Source organism: Trachypithecus francoisi, unplaced genomic scaffold (assembly GCF_009764315.1).
Source record: "Trachypithecus francoisi isolate TF-2019V2 unplaced genomic scaffold, Tfra_2.0 Lachesis_group10, whole genome shotgun sequence".
Taxonomy (NCBI): domain Eukaryota; kingdom Metazoa; phylum Chordata; class Mammalia; order Primates; family Cercopithecidae; genus Trachypithecus; species Trachypithecus francoisi.
Genome location: NW_022681455.1, coordinates 47,080,984 through 47,099,161, shown reverse-complemented (window position 1 = coordinate 47,099,161; position 18,178 = coordinate 47,080,984). Strand labels below are relative to the sequence as shown.

The 18,178-nt window shown below is 42.5% G+C and overlaps 1 protein-coding gene across 2 annotated transcripts in view; it reads left to right on the top strand.

Annotated features, from left to right (window-relative positions):
• Positions 1-3,305: 3,305 nt before the first annotated feature.
• The window catches only part of ADGRF5 (adhesion G protein-coupled receptor F5), a 103,831-nt gene continuing 88,958 nt past the window's right edge, over positions 3,306-18,178 (top strand). Inside the window, exon 1 of one of the 2 annotated variants that reach the window (XM_033217385.1) lies at positions 3,306-3,546. The gene's annotated coding sequence lies outside the window, so the exon portion shown is untranslated. The remainder of the gene's footprint in view (positions 3,547-18,178) is intronic. The other variant, XM_033217389.1, reaches the window with a different exon arrangement.

Here is an 18,178-nt window from a genome sequence, read left to right as displayed (position 1 = left end):
TTTCATAATCAACACACTTAGTTTATTTCCTGTTTTTATTTTACATAAGGAACGTATAAAACTAGGCCAAATATTTAAGAAAACAGTTTTGCCATTGAAAATTCCTGATACAACCTGCTGTAAGCACTATCACCTGCCCTTCTGTTAAAAGATCATTTTCAAAAGATGAAATCCTGATTCAAACAGATATAAAATGAACATGCGAAAGAGATTTTATTTAATTCATTAATTAATGAAGGAGTGATAAAACATTAGAACTTGTTCAAAGGGAAATCCCAAGAGCAGATATATTTATATAGAGACAATAAGGAATGCAGAATTGAATTTGCTAATAACTACAAAAACTGGCTAATATCCTAACATGCACTAAAATTTAATGTTTGAAATAACCATTTCTATAGGGTGGAAGGCAATTATATCTCTACTGGACAAAACTAATGTGCATTTCTATGGTCAAATATCGTTTGTATTACTATTAGTTTCTACATCCTTCAGAATTATTAAACCTCCAGTCAAAGATGATCAAATGTAGAGACCCTATAGATTCAGCTCCCCAGCAGTACGTTGTTTGCTAGAAAACTCTCAACGCTCTATTGACAGGACACCCAAGTCATCTTTTCCTATTTGAAAGCCTTTCACTATTTTCTCTGACACTTCCATTTCTAATGGAAGTAATATTCATTAATTAGAAATCAAATTAAGACTTCATAAAGTTCAAATGATTGGCTTAATAAATATCTTTGCTCTATTCTAGATAGATGCATATATTAAATGACAATTAAATGCACAAAACCAGATATTGAGAATCACCTATGTTTGGATGACCTTTATAGATGCTAGAGTATGGGTCTTGTTACTCTAGCTTGTACTCCAATCATCTAGCCTCACCTGGGACTTCTCACCCATGTGCAGCCCTCATCATCACACAAAGTGACCTCTTGATTCAGAGGAACAGCGAAAAGTAACCAGAATATATGCTTAGAAATTCCAGATGTAATATTGTCATGGAAGTATTCAAAATCATGAAATAAAAAAGTGACTATGTGGTTTAATAATGTTTCAAAGTCCAAGCAAAAAGGAGAAGCTAACTGTTGTGTTTTAAGAGCTGTAGTGGCATGTCCCTAGACCCCCTTTTGCCTTTTGACTTGTTGAAAAACAGGCTTGATTCATCAGGCAGCCTGAGAAAGTGCAGGGGAGTCAGGCAGGGTGCATAGAGCCTGCCCGTGGTGCACTGCTTCCAGAAAAATGCTGACTTCACCGGGGTTGTCCTCCCCTCCCCACCACCTCACTGTTTTCTAAGCTTCGTTCCATTCATGTGATTCTTCCCACCTCTCATGTCTCTATCCCTCCTCCCATATCCCTCCCTCCTCTTTTCCTCTTTCCTTTTCACTGCCCCTTCTTTCTCCCTCCTTCTCCCCTCACCTCCAACAGACTCCCATTTCCTTCACCCTTGCTAGCTTTAGTCCTCTTTCTTGTGAGCATATCTAAGACTTCACTTATGGAATAGAGGTTGTTGCCTACTTATAATAATCTCTGCGAGGCTGCAATACACAGCATATTACAAACTACAGCATTTTAATAATATTCAGCACTAGCTCTGCAATACCACTCATGAAGTTGCTCCACTTTTTAAAACTGTAACAACAGTCTTGTGTTTTCCTCTAAGTCATATATTCTCCTTTCCCTAACATGTAATAACTGTAATTTATTTAATTTTATTTTGTAAAGACAGGGTCTCACGCAGGCTGGTCTCAAACTCCTGGGCTCCAGCAGTCCTCCTGCCTCACCACGCGAGTAGCTGGGACTTGTACAGGTGCGCACCGTCACACCCAACAGCAACTGTAGTTGATGATGCTCCTCCTCCTAATGTTAAACCCACACAAACCAGACACTGCTGGATCCTGAATGCGAGGGATATAACGGTGAAGCAGACACAGTCCTCGACCGCACAGAGGGACAGCCAAGAAGGAGACAGAGAGAAAAGTAGGCAGGCTTCCTTGCTTTAGTGTTACAAGAGAGATAAGCATGGTTTGCTTGGAAGAATGCCAAAGGGGCCCAGAAATTGGAAAATGCATTCTGAAGGATGTGAGATTCAAGGAATTGGGTCGTGGAGGGGAGGACATGCTTCACTGAGTGGAGAGAAGTGGGGAAGGAGGGAATGGGAAAGGGCATGAGGAGAGTGCAGGTGAAAGTGGACTTTGAGGGAAAGTAGGAGAGATTGGCCATTGTGCATTTAAGGGTTTGGCCTATATCCTTAAGCTCCTGAAACATTTTAAGTATGGGAATCCCACCATGAAGATGGCATTTGAAAGACATTGCCCTGGTTGCTGGGAGGAAAATGGATAGGAAGTGAGGGAAAAGATGGGCAAGGAGACCACTGTGTGATTTTAACTCAGTGATATGTTTGTGGTCTTTGTCTGCTCACATCCACAACCCAGCATCCACCCTCCTCCCTGTCTGCCACCTTGCAGCAGCTTCCAAGTGTACTGCTGTTCGAGGACTGACTGTCACCCCACTGAACACAATGCAGGTAGTCCAGGCCTCTCAACAGCTCAGTGTGTGAAAATCCACACAGCCCGAGGTTCCCACCTTCTTTCTACAGCCAGGATTGGGTTGGTGAGTCTGCGACCTGGTACGGTTGCATAGAGTCCTGTGCTCCAGAGAGTCCCCACACTTGCTTTAATGTTCTGTTGTCACCGGGTGTCACATTTTTGTTTTACATGGAACCCCATAAATAATGTAGAGGATCCTACTTCTCGCAATCCATGGATGGTGGCCTCCTGATAATTCTTTAAACTCTAGGGCAAAATGGCCGGAGGACTATGGAGTCAGTCCAAGATTAAGAAACATCAGACTTTCCAAAGACAGAGCTTAGAGGGTCTTTCCTGAGGCTGGGAATGGAGTCTTCCGGGGCCTGTTCTAACCTGCCTCTCTAACCAGCTGCTTTGTAACATGACATCTGGCCTGAGGCCAGAATATGCTTCAGCACAGTGGAAGAGGATGAGGACATCATTGACTTTTGCAGAGTTAAACACTTAGAGGAACTTCAGGAAGAAAGCACTTGGTAAAAGGTAAAGTTGGCTGGCCCATCAGCTCCTTGCCTGGGGTCCTGCTGCTTCTTTTCACAGTTCTCCGTGTTTATTCTCTTCTTTCCAATGGCCAGAAGACAAGTTTCTTGTTTCCTCTAGGGACCCTGGAGAGAGGCATCAGGCACCAAATACAGGAAATCATGTGGAGAGGATCTCTTATTTATTACAGTCCCCATATTACTTCCCTCCCCCAAGCCCCCGCCCCCTACCTCCAGTCACTCAGTGTCTCCCGGCTTCTTCCTGCAGCAGAGAACAGAAGGCAGTTCACCTCTGCTCCCGACAGCCTGGGAACCCGCAAGATTCCCAGCATTTGAAGTCTGGTCTTGTGAAACCCCACCCTCCTCTGGCTGTGTAATTGAATGGGATACCCTCAAGGTTCACCTCACCTGAGAGGTTTTGGGGCAGATCAGCAGTAAGGTATTAAATTTTAGGAGCCTGCAAACCCCAGAAGAGAAAGGTAAGTACCTGCATTGTTTTGATTTGTCATGTTAAATGTGAATCCAGCTGCTCTGGAATAGATGTGCATTTCCACGTGGCTTTTCTAGTAGGCTGCATGCTCTCAACCTGTGTGTCTTGTGGAGATTTACTGATGTACAAGACTGTGAGGACTAAAGAGGGGATATGACATATGGATTTTTCAAATCTGTACAGCTTTGGATAAAGAATGCCAGTCAGTATACAGATCATGGCGGCGATTCTTATTTTCTTTGGAGTGCACATCTCATTAGAAGTAGTTGTTTTTTGGCATCTGCATGGGGTAATTTTTACTAACTGCCTTTTCTTTTTAATAGTATAGACCGCTACCATGATTGTTTTGTTCTTCCTTTCTGAGGTTTTCAGTTAAAGAAATACTAGATTTGACAGAGAATTTGCTAACAGAAATAGGAACAGGTGTTCCTAATTTAGAGTGCCTATGTGCTGTAAGTAAAAAAAAAAAAAAAAAAAATGAGTACTTTGTTCAAGGATCTGGTGGACTTGGTGGACTTCCACATTATTTTCTAGAATTTGTGGTGAAACAGTTGTTATTCCAGAAGTTTCCTGAAATTCAATACAAGCAGTGACAACGAATATCCAGGGATGGCTCAGAGGCTGTGGTGGTGGTTGTCTGTAGGGATGATACTCACTCCTTAGCTGGGTGCTCTTGTTGGTCACTGTTAAGGCTCAAGATGATAGGTCACTGAGACTCAGAGAAGAACCAGGTCTTATTTAAGTACCACTACGTATTTCTCTGGATTTTTTTTTTTTTTGGGCATCTTATGTTTTTATTGTTTCATTTTGTCTTCACAACCAGCCTTTACTCTAACAGAAATAATTTATACAGACTTCATGGAATATCAAACTATTCATACCTATGTATTGAACATTTACTATTCTTTTCTAGTTTATTTAGCTCTAATGCTCATAATTTCTTACCACTTATGTATTTTACATCAATACAGTCTCCCTCCATTCTATCTTCCATACTCTGCTACAGGGTTCTTCGGATTTTGCAGTTCTAATAACGCCACTCTCAGTGATTATATATATATATATATATATATATATATATATATATATAATTTTTTTTTCTGAGACTGTGTCTTGTTCTGTTGCCCAGTCTGGAGTACAGTGGTGCAATCTCGGCTCACTGCAATCTCTGCCTCTCAGGTTCAAGTGATTCTCGTGCCACAGCCTCCCAAGTAGCTGGGACTACAGGCACGCACCCCCACGCCCAGCTAAATGTTGTATTTTTAGTGGAGATGGGGTTTCACCATGTTGCCCAGGCTGGTCTTGAACTCCTGACCTCAGGTATTCTGCCCACTTTGGCCTCCCAAAGTGCTGGGATTACAGGTGGGAGCCATGGTGCCTGACCTCAGTGAAATATTTCTGTTGCACTCTGTTGCTTACAGCCTTGCTACCTAAAGTGTAGTCCAAGGACCAGCTGCATCAGGCATCAGCTGGAAATGATCACTTGGGAACACATTCCTTAGTCCCTCCCCAGACTTCTGAATCTCCATTTTAATCCCTGGGTGATGCATATGCACATTAAAGTTTGAGAAGCATTCACTTAAGGAGGGTAGAAAAATCAAAGTCGGCTCCGTATTTTCCTGCCAGCCTCACCCTCTCAGCATCTGTCTTTGCAACTAAACTAAGTACCTTGCAGTTCCCTAATATGTGAATACTCTAACACCTTCCTATTTCTGTGTGTGCTGTCCTCCCTGCCTGGGATACCCCTAATCATCTTCCCCACTCAATTGCCCATTAAGGCCTCGTTTGTACACCTTCATTCCCCTTCATCCCTCTTCTACTAAGCGATTCTCAGGTCTGTGATTTTTCTGGTACTTGGTGGAATGTTTTGACATATCCCTAAGTACATTAAATGATATTTGCTATATTTATTCTCACTCTTGAGGAGTTATTGGTCTTCTATGCCTAAACCCATAGCACTTGGCACAGTTTTGGGCACATAGCTTCTGCTCAATCAATTTTGTTGAATGAATGAATGAATGAGCAAATGAATGTGTACATTGTCTGAAAAACCCTAATTAATTATGAGATAGAGATCTATAGTTTGAATCTTCCAAACATATTTTTTATCCTTATAGCATTTTCCTATACTCTTCTTTCTGAAATGTTGCTAGACTCATTTACTCACCAAATATTCTGAGTACTTTCCATGTGCCATGCCTTTTAGAATCTATTTCTTTATGTCTTTGTGACAGCCTCTTTCATTAGGCGTTTCCCTATCGGTGCCCCGCATTCTCTGCCACTCTAAGTCAAGGACTCACTGAGTCCCTTTCACAGGGCAAGCAGTGTGCTATGTGCTAGAGATGTAATGGCAAACAATACAGATGTGAGTCCTGCCTCCATGCAGCTCTCATCTGGAGGACTTACTTTTTGTCATCCTCTATGCTACTTCTCTTTTATGGAAGTATTAAGGAAAACTGAAATAAGCCTGATCCCTAACAAATGCTGGCACATCCAAGTAAAGGCCTTGAGAACTTGAAGCTTGAAGTCAGTGTGCTTCAGTAGAAAGAAAGCTGGACTGTGCTTTGGGGCCTCAGATTTAGTCCTGTGCCTGCAACTGTCTTGCCATGTGACCCTTGGGTGGATCCACAACTTTTCTCTGAACCTTGAGTTTTTCAAGTGGTGAACAAGATAGAGAGCTACAGGGGAGAGAATCTCTGATTTCAGAGTGCAAAGAGAAGACCATATCCACAGAGCCTCTGCACTCACATTCTCTCATGCTTCACGGCAGTTTGAAACGCAGTGTTCTGTATTTCTTTGAGTCAAGCCAGCTCGAAGAGATCTTAAGAGAGCCATTTTATTTACTATGCCCATGTGTTCAGCCATTGACATTAACATTGTGCTTTGGTACTTCCCCAAGAGCACAGTTGCCCGTGAGTCCTGGGGAGCAGTGTCCTGCAACTCAGAGGAATCTATGAGGCATTCATCGTTGGGTGTAGAGCTGCTCTGAAGCAGGTTAGATGAGGAGGGAGGAAGGGCCTCCATTAAGCAATCCGTGCTTTAGGAAAGCAGCCAGGAAAAGAGAAGGAAGTAGCTCTACCAAGTGGTGCAGGAAAAATCTAGAAGCAGGTAGACGTATAGGCAGTTCCTGACATCATCTCTCACTGTAGCACAGCTAATGGGATTCCCTTTCTGACTACATGTGGTATTCTCCTTTTTCCACCCAAAGATTTGTGTCTTAGCCATATTTCACCTAGAATCAAATGTTGGAGAAGAGCATAGTATCATTGTCCCCCACGCTTTGCCCTCCCATAGAGCACATGGACACTTGGGAGAAAGCAAACAGACACAACCACCAGGTTTAGGCTAAAGAAAACTGCTGAGGTGCTCCCAAGGGACTGCTGTTTCTCTATTCCAGCCTTCTTCTCTTCCTCCTCCGTTGTCCAGAGCTTCCAAATGACACGCCTCCTGCACCTCTGGAATCCCTTCTTGCTTACTGTTGTTCCTATGCCTTTCTGCCTCCAGGCCCTCTCCATGCCCACCTTGTCTATAGCTGCCTTTCAACAACTGAATGTTTTCTGTTGGTAATTTCTTACCCACTCAAGTTCACTTTAATCTCTGTCAATAAACACACGTTGTAACAACAAAAGGGAAGTTAACCTGCGTGAGAGGTTTCCTGTGGCCTGCCACAGATCTCAGGATGTATTTGAAATCAGCCTGGACTATATCTGGCTCAATATTTCTTTTTTAATGAGAGGCATGTTGTGGGCTAGAAAGAGGCAGACCTAGTTTTTAATCTCCTGTCTTGAACAAGTAATTGTATCTTGCCAGGTCTTTGTTTTGTTTCTGAAAATATGAACCAATACTTAGTGCACAGTTATAAGAAGATTGCATATCTAAAGTGCCAAATAGGTTCCTTTAAAAAACACCAGGTTGGCCCGGGGCAGTGGCTCCTGCCTGTAATCCCAGCACTTTGGGAGGCCGAGGTGGGCAGATCACGAGGTCAAGAGATTGAGACCTTCCTGGCAAACCTAGTGAAACCCTGTCTCTACTAAAAATACAAAAATTAGCTGGGCGTGGTGGCGCTTGCCTGTAGTCCCAGCTACTCAGGAGGCTGAGGCAGGAGAATTGCTTGAACCCGGGAGGCAGAGGTTGCAGTGAGCTGAGATTGTGCCACTGCACTCCAGCCTGGTGACAGAGCAAGACTCTGTCTCAAAACAAAACAAAAAACAAAAAACACCAAGTCTTAAAAGAGGAGGTTGGCCAAGATGGTGAAATGAGAAAACTGTCATTCACGGAATAGTTAAAGGAACATTCAGGGGACAGTTAAAAGTAAGAAGTACATCTTGTAGCACATGAAGGTTGCTTTTAAATACCTAAAGGTTGCTCTGTGTGGGAAAAGGGAAGGTCAACAGAAGATCAATGAGTGGAAATTATAGCGTAACAGATTTCAGCCCAATGTGTGGAAGGATTTACCCACCATCAGAATCATCTAAAAATGAGTGAGCTGCCTTGTGGTGTGGTGAACGCCTTGTCCCGGGCAATGTTCCAGCACCCTGGAAGACGGACTAGTGGCCAGGGTGTTCCCAAAGGGATGCCCACACTGGGTGGAGTCCGGGTGATGACCTCGAAGGTCCCTTCCCGCTCAAAGCTATCAAGAGTCTCGTGATGTCAGTGCAGTGATCCAAGCCACCGAATGAAGGTCTGCGAAAAAAGTCATCAGGCTAGAGTGAGGGTAGCTGACTTTCCATAAGCTAGCCCTAGCTATCTGCTGCAGTAAGTTTAAAATAGGGTCTTAGTAACAATGGAGTAGGCTGGACTTCCAGGAAAGAGCAAAAAAGAAATCAGAACAATGAGGAGGGAAAAGTTCACTGTAAACCACTCTTCTTGGGTTACTCTTTAACTAAATTGTGGGTTACTTCTTGTGCTGCAAACACATTCCTATTTGATGGAAAACTACCGCATTTATGTACGTTTTCAGCTCAAGTAGAGTCAGGCAAATAACAGCAAGGCTCAGAGCTTTGGCTCTGATTTCTCCTCTAGCCAAAACGGAAACACAACTACATGGATATGGGTTCCTAGCCATTCAGAGATCTAATTTTAAAATGTGAAAAAGAAACTGATTCTACCATCTTCTAAATTACAAGGACTATGAATGGAATATTTGACTTTTGGGGAGAGAAGAGAGCTGGCTGGAATTGTCTGCCTGCTGTGAGTCAAGTTCATTGGCCTTCTATCCATCTTTCCTTTTCTGCTACATGAACCACCAGAAGAGCAGTCTCTCTGTGAAGTAAGGACACGGAAACTTTTAGAGAAGTGAGACTTACGCTTAGGTAGGCCCTATACACATCACCAACCACTCCAGGCAGCCCCAGAGCTTTCTGTTAATACTTTATCCTTTGTGGACTCAAAGAACGTGCAGTTCTGGACCCTTGCATGTTTCTGACCATGCTTGGGCAGCATCTCAGCATGACTTTGCTTTCTTCAATCTCACTTTGAGATCCTGGGGGAAAAAAGCAGCAGTGCTTTCAACAGAAACAGTTGTAAGCAAATGCTATATATTTTCAAACCAAAACAAAGCCATGATATATTTTATTCTCAAGGCTTACCTAAATTAGCTTTCTTAAAAACACTAACTTAAAAAAAACTTTTGAAATGTAATCAACTGTGCAGAACAAAATCATAGAAACCCTTGCAGACCAGTGTATTTATTTTTAGATGCACATCAGCCTACCCAGCATAGCAAAGCCACTGTCTAATGTCCAAAGCATGGCCCTGGGAATTTCCTCTAACAAGGCTGTGTTTCCGCCCATTGTTACAGCACAAAGGACAGAAGGAGGCCTGAGTAGAGGCTCATGTTAACCCCGCCTAGAGTAAAATCTGGAGCCTGTCATCACCTCGGTTGGATCAATGTGGTCTTGAGGGCCGGGGTCAAGAGGGAGATTGCCTGCCAACTGTGGACAGATGCAAATGAGTAGTCATCCAAAAATATTCCAGAGACCAGTGACGGCAATTCAAAGTAAAGGGTCAGCTTTCTTTTTGTAGTCAAGGATCTAAATCTCACCCACACTGTGAAATGAATTCTGGTCTAGACCTGAGACAATGATGCCATTTGAGGATCTTGGCTTGAATTGCAATTAAAAAAGGTATTTTAAGCATATTTTAGTTAAAAAAAAAGTCATAAATCTGTGTACACACAGCCCCATTAAACACACACATACACACATATACACACTCATTAGAGCAAGTATCAGATACCTGAATCGCCCAGAACTTTATTATTATTCTAGGCCAGTTTCTGATCCTTCATGTATTCATTGATGAAATGGGCATAACAGATCTCACATCCTATTAGTTTGGGGATAAATAAGGTGTAATATTACAAACAATCTCACCCAAACTAGACTTTTACTTAAGTTTTTGCATCTTGATCCTAACATGTTTTGAGCTTCTTACAAGAAACTTCTGCACAAATATTTACTGTCAAGTCTCCAGGGGTTTTATTTGTTTGTTTTGCTACTACAGGAAAAGAAGACCAGTTTGTTACTTAATTGGCACACTTTGCAAGCAGAGCTTTTCATGCCTTTGTCAAGTTCTTTCTACTCCTAGGGAAGGTCACTGCATTATTACTCAAAGCTGCAATGCTCAGGGCTATGTCTGGGGGTCTCTGGGGAAGATGAAGAGGTGGGTCTCAGGTCTGCACACAGCAGTCCACACCCATCCTGTCTGGTATTGAGTCTGTGATCTGCATTCCACAGCTCCATCACCACCCCTGCCCAATCAAAGGCTCAAGGAGCAAGGGGGACCTGCACGTACAAACACCAGCCTGAGCAGGGACTGGATTGTTGGCCTCTGCTGGCAGGTGGATATCCCGACCCCAAGGTCGGCAGATTCAGGAAAACGTGTTGTAGTTCTTTGGTGAGAATGTGAGAATGTTAGTAAAAATGCCTTTTAGGATTGTTTTGTTTGCAAGTGTTTATTATCAGACACCCCTCAGGGGTTCACAGGGCAGGTTGCGAATGTCCGAAGTGGGGCCTGGGAATTTCCTTCCACAAAGCCTGTGCTTCTTCCTCTCTTTGTTACTCCTCAAAGAACAAGTTGAAGCATTATTAGAGATCCTTACTTAACCCTTTATCCTGCCCACTGCTTCTTCGTTTACATTACAGAAAATTCACGCTGCCAGCCATCTAAGGATCAAAAAGATGTTTGGGTTTTTGTTGTGGTGTGCACCCGCAGATGTGCACGTATGTGTGCATTTGTGTGCATGAGTGTGCATATGTTTGTGTGTTAATGGAGAGGAAATAGGTAAAGCACAAAACGTATTGCATTTTAAGAGGTTTTCATTCAGTGTTATGACATGCACCCATCATTGGTCAGATCAGAGAAAACTTTCTTTATGGTAATATGCATTCCTGCTAAAAATGATGACTCAATTTCAGTTCCCTGTCTCTAGGGAAGGGCCGTCTTAGAATTATAGTTGCTTTTCACCTTTGGAGTCTACCTATTGGCTAAAAGTTGGGGTATAATGAGTTGAAAGATATTTCAACCAACCAAGAATTATTTATTGAATATATTCTATGTGTCTGAACTCTACTAGGTATTAAGAGAAACCAGAGATTCTGCCTGCAGGAAAATTCAAGACCATGTATTTTTTTTTTTTTTTTTTTTGAGATGGAGTTTCACTCTTGTTGCCCAGGCTGGAGTGCAATGGCGTGATTTTGGCTCACTGCAACCTCCGCCTCCCGGGTTAAAGTGATTCTCCTGCCTCAGCCTCCCTAGTAGCTGGGATTACAGGCACCCGCCACCGCACTGGGCTAATTTTGTATTTTTAGTAGAGATGAGGTTTCTCCATGTTGGTCAGGCTGGTCTCGAACTCCTGACCTCAGGTGATCCGCCCACTTCGGCCTCCCAAAGTGCTGGGATTACAAGCATGAGCCACTGCGCCCGGTCAAGAGCACCTATTTATACATATATACAAACACACAAACTCAACGTCTTGCAAGTGAGAGTGCAAAGAAGCCAGACATTTGTATGGTCTAAGGCCAGGAAAGATTAGAAGAGGGACATGGGCCCTCATCCAGCCTGGAACTCTTCAATTATCCCCAGAGACATCTTTATGATGTCTTCATTGTCCTTAAATCTCCAAGCATCAGCGTGGCCAAGTGTGTGCACCATGCACATACACATGTACACACATGCACACACAGCCTGCTCTCAGGAAACAGCTGTGCCTTCTTGGAGGAAATAATGCCATTGGCCTTCTCACCAACAACTCTATGCCAAGATCAGCCTCAATACCCATCTCTTTTGCCCTCTTGTTTTGTCCCAAGGGAAGAGGGACCCTTCCCTGCATCCAGAGCTCAGCTCTCCCACGCTCCTGCCTTCTGTTCCCATAGCCTCACTAGGCTCCCCTCTTATTGGTCCTTTCCTGTTATCATTTAATTATGCTTAGGTCCTTCTCATCTTAAAACAATAGGAGCAGAAGCTCTTCTCACACCGTATTTTTCCTCACCTATGCTTCCATCTTCATTTCCCCTCACCACAAAATTCTTGAAAGGATTATGGCTAGTCATGTCTTCATATCATCACCAACCATTCACATTGTGTTGTGTCTACGCTACCCCAGTGCACCTCAGCAAATGCTTTTGCCAAGATTCTCTATGACCTCTGTATCCTCAAATCCAACTCATTTACTGTCAGCAGGACTTCACACTGCTCTCCACTTCCTCTAGTCTTGTCCCTGCCTTCTAGGACACCAATGCTCCTGGCCTTCCTCCTTCTTCTCTGGCGCAACTTCTCAGTTTTTCTTTTACAGGTTACTTTCCCTCTGCCATTTCCTCAGCTTCCCAGTGGCTGTAACCAGGGCCACCTTTTCTCCATTCATTCTGTCTCCCTGCTGTGGTTCATTCCTCTGCCTGGATTTCTCTTTCCTGCCTTCTCTGTTGATATAGTTTGGCTGTGTCCCCACCCAGATCTCTCCTTGAGGTGCAATAATCCCCACGTGTCAAGGGTGGGGCCAGGTGGAGATAACTGAATTGTGAGGGCGGCTTCCTTCATACTGTTCTCATGGTAGTGAATACATCTCATGAGATCTGATAGTTTAATAAATGGGAGTTCCCCTGCACAAGCTCCCTTTCCTGCCACCATGTAAGAAAGACATGACTTTGCTCCTCCTCACCTTCCACCATGATTGTGAGGCCTCCCCAGCCATGTGGAACTGTGAGTCTATTAAACCTCTTTCCTTTTTAAATTATCCAGTCTCAGATATGTCTTTATTAGCAGCGTGATAACAGACTAACACATCTGTCAAGTAAACTATCCTCCTAAGTCCATTTTAAATGTCACCAAATTACTTCTTTTTTACAGGTCACAGCATCCCTGTGCAGAACTGATCTCCCTGCTAAGTGCTTTGCAGCACTGTCCCAAGCCTGTTTTACAGTGCCTTTCGTGTTTGAAATCTCAGTAATTGTTCACATGCACTTCTTTCCTAGGACATAGGGATGCCATCTTATTCATCTTTTTACTTCTCTCCCCTAGCACAGTACCTGGCACATTCGGCATTTCATGTAGAGTTAGGAATGCAAAAGTGTCACTTAAGTGATTTATCTCTTCTTTAAGTAAAATAACATCTTGTACTTTCAGGATGGATGTGTTCATAAATTTTAATTTTAATATAATTTTTGAAACTTTACTCACATTTGGGCTACTAACAAACTTTTACCTTTTTCTTAAAATCAAAATCACAAGTATTAACACTTCCTATAGGAGTTTTTAATTCCTGTTTAAAAGCAGAAATGAATGACATTTGGACTTCATTCACATTTTATTTAAATCATCACTCGGGGAGAATTTCCAAATGTGTCATGAGTGACACTGCATATTCATGCACCTGAGGTGGAGTTGCCATGGTATAGCATAACTAATATTTTTCAAGATTGTCTCCTCACTGCGGGTGCTGGTGTTGCATAAATTTTCCACAGCTCACCTGCAGAACTTGTCTACTCTTCTTTCAAAGCCATGGAAATTGATTTACTGACCAGTCTGAAGGTGAACAATGGTGGCCACAGAGAATGAGCCTAAGCACCGAGCCAGTACAGATTCCACCCAGCCTCCTGTCTCCCCGAAGTTCATAAGATAGGGATGTATCTTAGGGTACAAGGCCAGAGGTTCACTCAACTCTGGGTGGCAGATGGTATGCTACACCCTCTGTTGGACTGTAAAGAGAAAGTATGTGCTCTGTTCTTTATTTTGAGAGATCTTATCCCTTTAAAAATCTCTATTTTGGGTTTTTGTAATAATAGATGTATAATATATTAGTATAAGAGAACTGTAAATGACATATAAAATATGTTATTTACATGGAGATGCAAAGCACAGTTTGTGCAAGTGTGGTCTAGAGACCAGTACTTGATAAACTGGCTGGATGCTGATCAAAATGCATATCTCTGGGTTCTACCTGAACCTACTAAATTGAAACCTGTCTGTGTAGGAAGATGAGGGTAGGAGCAGGACAGGGAGCAATGCTGCAAAATATGCATTTTTCAACCAGCATCTTAGGACAGGAGTCCCCAGCTTGTGGGCCATGGACCAGTGCTGGTCGATGGCCTATTAGGAACCTGACAACACAGTAGGACGTGAGCCATGGGAGAGCCAGCGTTATTGCCTGAGCTCCACCTCTTTTTGAATCAGTGGTGGCATTCGATTCTTATGGGAACTTGAACCCTATTGTGAACTGTGCATGCGAGGAATCTAGGTTGCATGCTCCTTATGAGAATCTAATGGTTGATGATCTGAACAGTTTTATCCTGAAACCATACCCCCGCTTCTCTCGCTTCTGGTCTTCTAGAAAACTTGTCTTCCATGAAACCAGTTCCTGGTGCCAAAGAGGATGAGATCACTGCCTTAGAAGTACTTCCAAAGTATGATGCACATTTAGTCAGGCATAAAAACAATGTTTAGAAAATATCTACTAGCTTTTTAGAAAAGTGTTTACACTGGTGGCAGGAGGATCCCTCCCTGTATTTCTCTGGGTGGGTTAACGATTTTGCAGTCCAGGCTCATGTTTGCAGGAACATTCTTCCTGCTGAATTGTACCCTTTGTTGGGACTACAGGTTTGAAACAGAATTCTATATCGCTTTGTACCATCCTTCGAACTATCGTATGTTTAACCTTTCATTTGTTTATGCTTCAGCAGCTTATCTTGAAGCATAATATAGTATAGTGACAAGAACTGGGTTTGGGATTCAGAGTCTGCCTCAAATTCTTCAATTTGCCAGACTTTCAATCTATGTAGATTTTAAGCCACGTTTGGCCAGTTGTTTAACCTTTCTGAGCCTCCTTCTCTGAAATGGGAGTAGCTAACTAGTTCATGGAGTGTCGTGAAAACTAAATGACATTGTGCATTTAAAAAGTTTGTTAAAAAACACTCAGCAGAGACCCTGTGATGGAAGTGTTTCTCAATAAGAGATAGCAACTAAAAATAGCAATAGTATCATCATCATTACCAACAACAATAAACTGGCTGTAAGAAAGAAATCATCCACGAGTTTCCCAGCATTAAGATAGTATCCTGCACAAAGTAGGTACCCAGAAACACTTGTCCAGTGAATGAATATCCTATTTGTGAATATGAGTACATGTACTGGGAAAAGGATAGGATTTCAAAAATAAAAATATGTAACCAAACTGCCAACACAACCTGATGGGTGACTGTAGATCGAACCTCAGCTGCTCTTGATAAAACAGCACCTTTCTGCAAAATTCATCCATTTTCTCAGAGATAGTCTGTAAGTTCTCCTTACTTACTTTAGCAGGCAGTTATGCTTGTTTTTTTTTTTTTTTTGTATGTGTAAGTTTCATATTTGATGTAAATTTCTATATTCAGGATTTTTTTCCTCTTTTGACTTGAGACTCACCTTTAGTCAACAATTTCCTGTGACAATTTTCAGGAACATGCAGACTTTATTTATTGTAATGGATTATCCTTCAAAAACAAGATTTATAATTGATGAATTGGTCAGTGCCTATAGCCTGTTTACTGATATGCACTAGTTCCATTTTTAAACCCAATTACTCAAACCACCAAACCAAATGCACACACATGCATGAGTGCATGCATGCACACATGCAGACACACGCACACATCTCTAATGGTTATGCATGTGGGATCTGAGCTGTGGACTTATAAAGTATTATGTCAAAGAAAGAGGAAAAGGAAGAAAGAAATATTAGCAGTCTAGAGATAAGATAACCATATTTAGAGAAAGAAAGGAGACAAAATAGAAATAGAGAGACTATGAATAAAAAGTGTCCTATGTGCAGGCTTCTCATGACAGAAGCATCTTAGGATCTTCTGGTCCATTTTCTTCCTAGCATGGAGGACTTAATACTCAGAAAGCTCTGCTCTAAATACTTAATTTGGAACACTTCATTTAATATGAGAAAATTGCACTGTCTCTGTTTTAAAGATAAGAAAACTGAGGATCAGAGAGATTAAGTAACTTACCCAAATTTCAATAGCTGGAAGTGGTAGAACTAGGACTTCAATCCAACAGCCTGGTGCCATAGCCCATGCTTTTACCCTCTTAAGCAGCTCTAATAGTGTGCCGCCTTAGGGATTCATTCATAACAAACATGGATTAAGCACCTGACTACTCTGTGCCAGATACTGTGCTAAGTGCTAGACATAGAACAGTAGGTAAATGAGGTCCTACCCTGGGGTGGTGTGCGAGGTGGTAGTATCACAGGACAGTGGAGGAGCCCATAAATAGAGCATTGTAATGCAGTTCAGTAGGTGCTTTGACAGGGGAGGAGGTGATGGGAGGTGTACACACAACTAGAGGAAGTCAAAGGGAGGCTTCTTGCAGGAAATGACCTTGACCTGGGCCGTGAAGGACTGTGAGAGTTGGCAGATTAGAGAACACAGAGCATTCAGGGTGCTAAGGAGGTTCAGAAAGGTCAAGTAAGACGAGAAAAAAGGAGTAATTAGCTTGACTGTGGTCATTTCACAATGTATACGTATAGCAAAAAAGCATGTAGTGCACCATAAATATACTTTTTATTTGTCAATTTTACCTCGATAAAACTGAAGAAAAAAAAGGAAGGAGTAGGAAGAGGTGAAGCTGGCTCTTAGGCAGAAGCCCTGGCAATGAAGCATCTTGGCTGGAGATAATGACGTGTGGGGAGAGAAGAGATGGCCCACAGATGAACCTAGCAGCCCATCTATCTGCCAGTGTTTCTCTAAATGTATGCGGAGGTTCTGATACAGCTGACACAGGCCTGGGAACCAGACATCAATAGTTTCTCAAAGTGAGAACCACAATGGTAAAAAATAAATAAAATAAAAATAACCATGCTCTATCTCAGTGGTTATTAAACATTTGTGCACATCAGAATCACCTGGACAGCTTGATAGCTTGTTAAAACACTGGTTACTGGGCCTCACTTCCAGAGTATTAGATTCTGGAAGTTTGGGGTGGGCTCTAGAATTTGCCTGCCTGCGTTTCTTTTTTCTTTTCTTTTCTTTTCTTTCTTTGTTTCTTTCTTTCTCTCCCCTCCTTTCTCTCCCCCGCTTTCTCTCCCCTCCTTTCTCTCCCCCCCCGCCCCACAACTTTCTCTCCTTCTTTCTTTCTTTCTCTCTTTCTTTCCTTCTTTCCTTCGAGACAAGGTCTCTCTCTGTCACCCAGGTGGGAGTACAGTGTCACAATCATAGCTCACTGAAGCCCCAGATTCTTGGGCTCAAGTGATCCTCCCACCTCAGCCCCACAAGGAGCTAGGATTACAGGCGCTTGCCAGCATGCCTGGCTTTTTATTATTTGTAGAGACAGGGTCTTGCTATGTTGCCTAGGCTGGTCTGAAACTCCTGGCTTCAAGGGCTCCTCACACCTCCACCTTCCAAAGTGCTAGGATTAGAGATGTGAGTCACTGAGCAGGCCTAGAATTTGCATTTCCATCAAGTTCCCAGAATGTTTGGGGCCCACATTTTTGAACCACTGCTCTGTCTACTGAGCAGACTCTGAGTGTGAAGCCAAGAACTTAGCCAAAGCTATTTGAGTGATTCTTAGGTTGCACTAAAATTTGAAAATTATTGGGAGGAAGAATTACTAAATCTCTTATCTTCTTTGTTGTAAGTGCTCCTTTAACTTTTAATTATTTCTGTAGTTTACGAAAATCCAACCCAAATATTCCTGATATTTTGGTTCATTTTGGTCTGTAAGGGGTCAAAATATAAGGACGTGTAGGGTTCTTTGGAATTTCAAAAATCAGCCCTCTGAAATTTCTCTTTGCAAAGCAGGAAGTCACTTGCTGCTGAGAGCAAACACTTGAGTCAATCATTTGCCTCATTAGAGGGCTTCAGAGCTGTGGCTTCTGAGCACATTTCTCTACATTTTAGAATGGTGTGAATCTGAGTCTTTACAGAATAGGTTATACAGGTGGAAATATGAGATCTGTGTCTCTAAGTGTGGCCAACTGGCTGAGGCTGAAATATATCCTAATGTCTTTATTTCCTCCATTGTAGATAAGGCAGGAGGCGGCTGGAAAATCAAAAATTCCCTTGAACGAAGGAGAATTGGAAGGACGGATAGGGAAGAAGAGGTCCTATGTGCTTATTTTCCCCTTTGCTTACCTAAATCCAACAAAC